This window comes from Anolis carolinensis, unplaced genomic scaffold (assembly GCF_035594765.1).
Source record: "Anolis carolinensis isolate JA03-04 unplaced genomic scaffold, rAnoCar3.1.pri scaffold_7, whole genome shotgun sequence".
Taxonomy (NCBI): Eukaryota; Metazoa; Chordata; class Lepidosauria; order Squamata; family Dactyloidae; genus Anolis; species Anolis carolinensis.
Genome location: NW_026943818.1, coordinates 19,469,926 through 19,478,761, shown reverse-complemented (window position 1 = coordinate 19,478,761; position 8,836 = coordinate 19,469,926). Strand labels below are relative to the sequence as shown.

At 39.6% G+C, this 8,836-nt stretch overlaps 1 protein-coding gene across 2 annotated transcripts in view; it reads left to right on the top strand.

Moving 5' to 3' along the window:
• Positions 1-8,836, top strand: part of acaca (acetyl-CoA carboxylase alpha) — a 178,059-nt gene that overhangs the window by 2,010 nt on the left and 167,213 nt on the right. Inside the window, exons 2-3 of one of the 2 annotated variants that reach the window (XM_062959349.1) lie at positions 1,484-1,599; positions 3,847-3,960. The gene's annotated coding sequence lies outside the window, so the exon portion shown is untranslated. The remainder of the gene's footprint in view (positions 1-1,483; positions 1,600-3,846; positions 3,961-8,836) is intronic. The other variant, XM_062959350.1, reaches the window with a different exon arrangement.

The window sequence follows — 8,836 nt, the reverse complement described above, 5'->3', positions numbered from 1 at the left end:
TTGAATTTTTGCTGGATCTGTAAACCGCATAGAGTCCCCTCGGGTTGAGAAAGGCGGGGTAAAAATGAAGTAAATAAATAATTAAAAACAATTAAACCAATGAAATATAAACATCATAAAATACATCAATAAACATCACAGAACCTAAAAGCAACCCAGCCTCCAGGCTAGCAGTCCTGCTGGCACAAGAGTTTAACCCATTAATAATAAATAATAATGTAATACTTTATTTTTCTATCCTGCCACCATCTCCCTGAAAGGACTCGGGGTGGCTAACATGGGGCCAAGCCCAATACAAAAACAAAATATGACAGTTAAAACCAATATAAGTAAGTGAAAACAATATCAACGTAGCATTCAGATATGATACATTAAAAACACAAAATACAAAAACACCGTAGTGACCAGATAGGGAAGGTAATAAAACGAACATCACCATCAGTAGATAAAATGGAGGCAATCAGGTCAAAAAGTGCATTATTTGAAGACCGTTAATAAAGTGCCTGGACAAATGTCAAAGCATCTCCTGAGATAATTTGAGATAGGAATGAGGGAAAATAAAAGTGCGAAGAAACAGTATGTCAATGAGAGGGGTCTAACATGTCATTGATTGTTCAAATGCACATTTGAAAAACCATGTTTTTAGCTGTTTAATAAAGGCAGACAGAGTTGAGAAAACAACAACTCTTTATTGATTAGTCACTTTTGACCATATCAAAACATGTGAGACATACAAAACGTACACACCCATACATACAGTAAAACCATGTATCCCGGCCTACTAGCCTACCAACCCACTCCTAGGTAGTTGTGCAAATACAGAATAAAAAGATTAAAATTAATTATTCCCTTAAGGTAAGGTTTAAGCGGGGGCAAAGGGTAAGTAAAACTAGTGGCTTGTCCACAGTAAATTTTAAATTTGGATTTTGTTATTGGCATTAATATCACAGCTCTCCGCTTCCATCTTCTCACGGATGGGCAGCGCTTTTTGCGTAAAAAGGGTCAGTTTTAAAATAGAGTTTTTATCTGAACCCTGTAGAAGGATGTGCAATTTCTCCTTATTCTCTAAATGAGTATGGTTCTCCAGCAGAGCCTCTAAATAGAAAGATCGAATCCTGTTGTAATAGGGGCATTTTAAGAAAAAGTGTTCTGAGTCCTCCACTTCTGCATCTGCCTCACGGCATCCACAGGTTCTCTTCGTATAGGGGATATTCTGATGTTTACCTAGCTTAGACTTAATGTCGAGTTGCTCGAATCTAGCCCGGGTAAAAAGTTTTCTAATATATAGTGGAAGTGTAAAAAAAGAGGTAGGTTTCCATGCCCACGTTGCATTTAAATTTAGCCAGGTATGGAGTGGCTCTAGCTTGCGCTATGATCATAAGATCATTTTGTGCAGCAATGTCAAGGGCATTAGAAAACAAGTTAAAACCTGACTATGGAACCAAGTGTTTGGAGATGTTGACAATGAATTCGACTTTTTCAGATTATGGAGGATATTTTGTTCAACCTCTGGCGAGGAGGGCAGCAGTGTGGAATGAAGAACAAGGCCTTTGTCAGAACAGCCAGACAAAAAAACTGAAGCATCCAGCTATATGAGAGGTATGCTTATTTGAAATAGGGATTCTGCTTTATACCAGGCCTGGGCAAACTTCGGCCCTCCCTCCAGGTGTTTTGTACTTAAGCTCCCACAATTCCTAACAGCCGGTTTGCACAGGCCTCCTTTATACCAAAATGTTTGCCCAGGCCTGCTTTATACTAATGTTTAACATTGTTTAACATTTACACAAATGATCAGCCACTGCCAGAAGGGACAGAGAGTTTCATCTATACTGACGATTGTGCCATCACCGCTCAAGCAGAGAGTTTTGAAATGGTTGAACATAAGCTCTCCAAAGCTTTAGGCGCTCTTCCTAACTATTACAGGGAAAACCAACAGATTTCTAATCCATCTATAATGCAGTTGTGCTTTTCATCTTTAGAACAGACAAGCATCTCGAGTTCTGAATGTCATCTGGGATGGAATCCCACTGGAGCATTGCAGCACACCCAAATACCTGGGAGTCACTCTGGACCGTGCTCTGACTTATAAGAAGTAGTGCTTGACTAGCAAGCAAAAAGTGGGTGCTAGAAATAATACCATACGAAAGTGGACTGGCACAACCTGGGGATCACAACCAGACACAGTGAAGACATCTGCCCTTGTGCTTTGTTGCTCTGCTGCTGAGTACACATGCCCAGTGTGGCACGTTAAAGCAGTGGCTGTGGCTCTTAATGAGACATATTCCATTATCACAGGATGTCTTCGTCCTATGCCATTGGAGAAATTATATTGTTTAGCCCGTATTGCACCACTTGATATCCATTGGGAAGTAGCAGCCAGCAAAGAAAGGACCAAGGCATTGTCCTCTCTGGCCCATCCTCTGTTCAGATATCAGCCAGCATGCCAAAGTCTTAAATCAAGAAATAGTTTTTAAGATGTACAGAGACATTCGCGGGAACACCTCAGCAAGCGAGAGTCCAAAAGTGGCAGGCTAAAACCCGGAACCCCAAACAGTGGCTGATACTGGATGAGAAACTCCCTCCTGGCACAAAGAATGCTGGGCAACTTGAAAGGCGCTAAACAGACTGCACTTTGGTACCACAAGATGCATAGCCAGCCTTAAGAAATGGGGCTCCTAAGTGTGGAGAAGAGCAACCCATAGACCACTGACTGCAATGCTGTCTGAGCCCCGCCACATGCACAATGGAGGACCTCTTTACAGCCACACCAGAGGTGCTCAAAGCATCCAGCTTCTGGTCAAAGGAAATTTAGCATAATGCCAAGTTTTTAACTTTGTGGTTTTTTAATGCTTTATTATTGTATTCTCAATTTGCTTCTGATACAATAAATAAATAAAATACCGAGAGTCGAAATACCATGTGTTGTTCATGGTCTACTAAGACACTTTGATCCCTTTCGCCTGGACTGCTTTCAAGTGAGTTATCTCCCATCCTGCCCAGATGTAGTACTTTGCATTTATCTTCATTGAAACTAATTTTGTTTAGGTCATTTTGAATCCTGTTCCATCCCTGTGCAGTATTGCTACTCCCCACTATGAAGCCGCCTGAAATCTGATAAGCGTGTCATCTCTTCTGTCATCTAAGTCATGTATAAAGATGTTAATGATTATCTGTCAGGCAATCAGATAACAATGGTTTGGCATAACCATTCAAGGCACAGGAGCCCTCTCCCGTTTTCCGCCTGGCAGCTGGACTTGTGATGGAAAATACCCATATGATAAAAGGCACCCACTTCTTCCTGTCTGAAGTGGTACATCGGACAAACCCTGTATCTTTATCTCGACATCAGCCCTTGAGATAGTTTGGCTGAGAACCACCTTGGTCTTGTAAATCCAGTTGTTCATATTGCCAGATGGGACTAAACACTCGTTGTACGCAATATCTATTTTAAGTAGCTTAAGGAGTGCATTGAAACAATGCAGAATGGTAATCTGTTACTTGTCCCAACCCTGTTAGGCAAGAACTTGGAAGCTTCTGAGTTTGGTAATAGTTAATCTGCCAAATAGCTTGGTGATGGAGAAAAGGCTATTACCCCATGGTAGCATATATCTTTTGCTAGTTAATGGTCCCAAGTTTTGCCATTGCTAGGTATATCTCCTGCCTGAAGTCTCTATCTCTGGTAGATTACGGTAACTTTCCAGGATCCCTTATATATCATTGGAAATCCTGCTACTCTTGTCACTAAATTTTCTATTACTTCCTTTTTATTCTTACATCCCTATACTACTAATTTTCTCTTAATGCTGTAAAAAAAACCCAATATTTTCATTTTCTTCTTTTAAACAGTCAATAAAAGGCCGCCATTCTTCTTCAAGTTTGGAAGGCTCTGGAGATTGTATAAACCTAGCCAGTCTGTCCATCTCTGCCATATCCAACATTTTTGGAATCCATACATCTTAGGTGAGCATTTCTTCTAATCTTACCTTTTAATGTAACCTCTCTTTATGTTTGGTTTGTTCTTCTGCCTCATTGACACAGGCATCATTGGTGGAGGTTACAGTTTCTCTTGTGGGTGTAGCAATCAACACTCAGGCTTTTATAGTAACTGTTACGTTATGTTGTTTATACCTTTGTTATATTGTTTTAAATTAATGTTTTCATTACTGTTGTATGGCATTCTATGTTGTTGTTTTTGGGCTAGTCCCTGTATAAGCTGTCCCGAGTCCCTTCGGGGAGACAAGAATAAAGTTGTTGTTATTATTATTATGAACTACAACTCGCAGAAAGGAAATTCCCCTCCAGTAATCAAACTTTGGTATATCAGGTCTGTGTGACAAGTTTGGTCCAGATCCATTGGTGTTTGGGTTCCCAGTGCTCTCTGGATGTAGGTGAACTATAACTCCCCCAAAACAAGGTGGATTTTCCCCAAAGACCTCCAGTATTTTTTGCTGTGTGCCAAGATTGGTCCAATTTCATCTTTGGCGGAGTTCAGAGTGCTCATTGATTGCAGGTGAACTGTACATCCCAGTAACTACAACTCCAAAATGTCCATGCCAATTCACCTCAAAACTCACCAGTATTCAAATGTGGGCATATTGGGTATGCATGCTAAGTTTGGTCCAGATCCATCATTGTTTAGGCTCATAGTGTGCTCTGGATTTAGGTGAACTACAATTCCTATAAATCTCTCCAAAGTCCTCCAGTATTGTATTCTTGGTCGTGGGGGTTCTGTGTGCCAAGTTAGTTCCAGGTCCATTGTTGGTGGAGTTCAGAGTGTTCTTAGATTGCAGGTGAACTATACATCCCGTACCTACAACTACAAATAAATCATGGTGAATTCTCCCCAATCCTCTAGTACAGTGGTTCTCAACCTGTGGGTCCCCAGGGAAGGGCTATAATGTGAGCTCCTACTTACTTTCTATATACAGTAGAGTCTCACTAATCCAAGCCTCACTTATCCAAGCCTCTGGATAATCCAAGCCATTTTAGTAGTCAATGTTTTCAATATATCGTGATATTTTGGTGCTAAATTCGTAAATACAGTAATTACAACATAACATTACTGCATATTGAACTACTTTTTCTGTCAAATTTGTTGTATAACATGAAGTTTTGGTGCTTAATTTATAAAATAACCTAATTTGATGTTTAATAGGCTTTTCCTTAATCCCTCCTTATTATCCAAGATATTCACTTATCCAAGCTTCTTCCGGCCCGTTTAGCTTGGATAAGTGAGACTCTACTGTATATAAAAGAGTGATGGCATCATGGCGACCCACAAAACAACAAAACTACAGGCCCCCCAACCTCGAAATTTGACAACACAACCCATCATCCACGCCTCTAGGTTGATACAACAAAAAGAAAAGGAAAATAAAGTCCTAATTAGAGAGAGAGGAATAATTGCTTTTATCCAATTGCTGCCAGTTAGAAGGCTAAGCTCCTCCAACTTGGTCTCCTAGCAACCCAATAAAAATAATTAAAAAACACTAAAAATTAATACAATAAAATACTATAATAACAGAAAATAACTAAAAATAATACAAGAAAATAATAAAATACAATAAATAAAAATATAACTTACAATAAAATTAAAAAGAATTCAAATAAAGTCAAATAAAAATTACACAACAAATTTTATCCAATACCACCACCACTTTGCCACAGCAATGCGTGGCCGGGCACAGCTAGTCTTTTAGTAAGATCATTAGCAAGTATTCCCTTAACCACAAAATAGTTAGTATCAGGACAGAAATGACATGAAAAGTCTCCTAAATGGATGTTTACATGGAGCTTCCTGAAACCATTTGAAACAGTCGGGGCTTTTATTTCATTTGTTGTCATTGGCTTTGCTTTCACGGTCTCTTCCCAGCCAAAGGACAGTGTGATGTCATTGCTTGCTTTCTGTGGGGTGATCTGTAGTTTGGATACAAGCTGACCTAAACCAAACATGAAATAACCTTGCCCTTTTGACTGTGCTCCTTGCAAAAGGGAAAAGGACCTCCCGAAACCTGTGTTCCTTCAGCAGTCACGCTCCTCCCTGCAAACACAAAATGGTTTCATACACAAAATGATTTACAATATTGGACATAATATAACCTTCAGGATATCTATATGTATGAGGTGTCTATGGGTCCCATCCAAAATTTTAATAGTCCTAGTAGTAATAATAATAATATAGATGTAAACACTGCATATTGTTGGTTCCAGTTCTTCCTTTCTGTTGTTTATTTTTTTAATGTATTATTAACAATATCACATAGGACCTTTCTTCTAAATGGATTTTTTTTTCCAATTTTTTGCAACTATCAGTCTTGCAGCTGTTAATAAACTAGAGGTAAATTCTTTCTCTTCTTATGAGGCTATTGTCTTATCATATATTGATAACAATACTATTTCTGATGTACTCTTTAACTCTATTTTTATTATTGCTCTTATTTCTTTAAATACTGTTTCCCAAAGTGTTTGTATAAATTTACAGGACCAGCACATATGAATGTATGAGCTTAGTTCCTGGCAACCTCTCCAACATTGGTTTGAATATTTCTTGTCTTATCTGATTCAATCTAACTGGAGATAAATACCACTTCCATAGTATTTTATAATATTTTATTTATTATTATTATTTTATTTACAGCATTTATATTCCACCCTTCTCACCCCGAAGGGGACTCAGGGCGGATCACATTACACATATAGGCAAACATTCAATGCCTTTTAACATAGAACAAAGATAAACAAACATAGGCTCCAAGCGGGCCTCGAACTCATGACCTCCCGGTCAGAATGATTCATTGCAGTGATTCATTGCAGCTGCTCTCCAGCTGCTCTCCAGCCTGCGCCACAGCCCGAGCCCTTTTCTTTCATTCATTCATATATATATAAATGATGCCATGGCTCAATTCTATAGAATCCTGGGAGTTGCAGTTTTACAAGGTCTTTTATATTAAAATTGTAATGATCTTTAAGGTAATTCAGTAAATGAACTTTGGGGAAGTCACCACTGGGACCACCTTTACTCAGTTGTGCCAGAGTCTTTGCAGTTTGATCTTTAAATCCTCGTATTGTGTCAGCTTTTCCCCTTGCTTTTCATCAATCCTGCCATCACCTGGGATTGCAACATCGTCAATCCATACTTTGTTTTTTTCCACGATTGTGCAGTCAGGAGTATTGTGCTCCAAAACTGTCAGTCTGAATCCTCAGAGTGGTTTGTCGTGTTCATTTTCTATAACTTTTTCCGGCTTGTGATCCCACCAGTTCCTTGTCACAGGCAGATGGTATTTGCGGCACAAGCTCAATGGATCATCTGAGCAACAGTATTATGCCTCTGCTTGTAGTCCGTCTGCACGATCTTCTTGCAGCAGCTAAGTATGGGATCCATCATTTTGTCTGCCTCCTTGCAGAGTCTACACTTGAAATCTGTCTCTGACTTTTCAATTCTGGCTTGTTCTTGGGTTGCATGAATCAGGCCCTCCAGCTCCTTTTTGTGAGCCACTTCCTTGTCAATTTTGTTCTCAATTTTCCCCACGAACTGTCCATGCGTTTTTGCATTGTCTCTTCTGCTCTGCATTGTATTTTTATGATATTCATTCCTTGTCACTTGCACTTTAAGCAGTTCTCTACTATTGACTTCCATCAATGTTGGTTCTTGACTGTCTTTCACATAATCTGCCAGTGCATGTTTATCTTCTTCTACTGTTTGTTTCACTTGCAGAATCCCTCTGCTTCCTTTTCTATTATTATTATTGTTATTGTTATTATTATTGACACAAAGACATAGTATGACACAGCAAATGAGGTCTATATGCTGGATTTCATATCACAAAATCACAAGTCGAACCATTCCCAAGTGTTTAGGACTGTGAGATATATTTTCGGATGATGCATGCAGATCCCAGTAAGGTGGCCTTTTTATTATTATTATTATTATTATTATTATTATTATTATTATTATTGTTTGAAACACAACAAGATGAGTTCACAGCAGACACTCTGCTGGCTGTTGTATTGGATCACATATCCAAGTGTCTAGGACTGTGTGATGTTGTTGTTGTTATTATTATTGTTATTATCATTTTATTATGACACAGCAAACAAGATAGATATGCTGGATTTCGTATCACAAAATCACAAGTCGAACACTTCCCAAGTGTATAGGTCTGTGTGATGTATTTTCGGATGATGCTGCAGATCCCAGTAGGGTGGCCTTTTGCAGTTGGCAGATCGTGATTTTGTCAATGTCTGTTGTTTCCAAATGCTGGCTGAGATCTTTTGGCACAGCACCCAGTGTGCCCATCACCACCGGGACCACCTGCACTGGTTTCTGCCAGAGTCTTTGCAGTTCAATCTTGAGGTCCTGAGTTTTTCCTGTTGTTTTTCGTCAATGCAACTGTCACCTGGGATGGCAACATCAACGATCCAAACCTTTTTCTTTTCCACAACTGTGATGTCTGGTGTGTTGTGTTCCAGAACTTTGTCAGTCTGGATTCGGAAGTCCCACAGTATCTTTGCGTGCTCATTCTCCAATACTTTGGCAGGTTTGTGATCCCACCAGTTCTTTCCTGCTGGGAGGTGGTACTTGAGGCATAAGTTCCAATGAATCATTTGGGCCAGATAGTTGTGCCTCTGTTTGTAGTCTGTCTGTGCGATTTTCTTACAGCAGCTGAGGATAGGATCCATGGTTTCGTCGGTTTCCTTGCATAGTCTGCATTTTGGGTCATCGGCTGATTTTTCGATCTTGGCCTTGATTGCCTTTGTCCTGATGTCTTGCTCCTGGGCTGCAAGGATCAGGCCTTCTGTCTCCTTCTTCAGGGTCCCATTCGTGAGCCAGAGCCAG